A 1,028-nucleotide genomic window follows, 5' to 3' on the forward strand; every position below is an offset into this window, starting at 1 on the left:
CAAAAAAAACCCCGACATGAAACAGAAAATTATCCATCCGAAGGAAACAAAAATTATCCATCCAAAAGGAAAAATTCCCCCTCCACAGTGAAAAACAATACCACCGACATAAAACAGAAAATTATCCATCAGACGTGAAAAAAAAAAGGGACAATTATCCACCCCGAATAAACAAAAATTATCCATCCGCAGTGAAACGACAATTTCCACCAGACATAAAAAATTATCCATCGACAGTGAAACGACAGACATTATCCATCGAAAGTGAAACAATTATCCATCCAGACAGTGAAACAATTATCCACCCAGACAGTGAAACAGACAATTATCGATCCAGACAGTGGAACAGACAATTATCCACCCAGACAGTGAAACAGACAGACAATTATCCACCCAGACAGTGAAACAGACAGGCAATTATCCACCCAGACAGACAGCCGAAGCCCGCAAACGTTACTCTGTTTACGAGTCGATTGGACACCGGGAAGGTCAGTGCTTATGACCTTTCGGCGCCGCGAGCCAGCCAGGTCACAGGGGCTTGCGTCTTTTTATTCTTTTTTTTTGCCTATTTTTTGTCGTTATCTTAAAGGAGAGAAAGTATCTGAAAATGATCTTTGTGGCTTATTGGAGGGGTTTGCTTGTATCACTGTTTTTCTTTTTTTTTCTTTTCTTTTCCTTTTCTGTTGTTTCCCTCTCTTTGTTTCCTTTTTTTTCGTTTTTTTAGGCTCTTTTTCAGCGTCTATTTATATCTATTATATTACTTTCTCCTTTTTATGCTTATTCTCTTCCTTGCATTTCTATTATTTTGTTTATCAATTCTTACTTTCTCTTGTGTTCTCTTCCTTCCTCCCTTACTGATCTTCTTCCGTCCTTTCTCTCTTTTCTTGATTTGTTTCTCTACTTTCTCTTTTGTTACCGGTTTGCTTGCTCCTTTGTTTATCCCTATTTCTCTTTTCATTTCTTGTTGTTTCTGTCCTTTCTTTCCTTGTTTTTTTCTCTGTTCCTTCTTCTGCCCTTCCTCTTTTCTC

Source organism: Penaeus monodon, chromosome 39 (assembly GCF_015228065.2).
Source record: "Penaeus monodon isolate SGIC_2016 chromosome 39, NSTDA_Pmon_1, whole genome shotgun sequence".
Lineage (NCBI taxonomy): Eukaryota > Metazoa > Arthropoda > Malacostraca > Decapoda > Penaeidae > Penaeus > Penaeus monodon.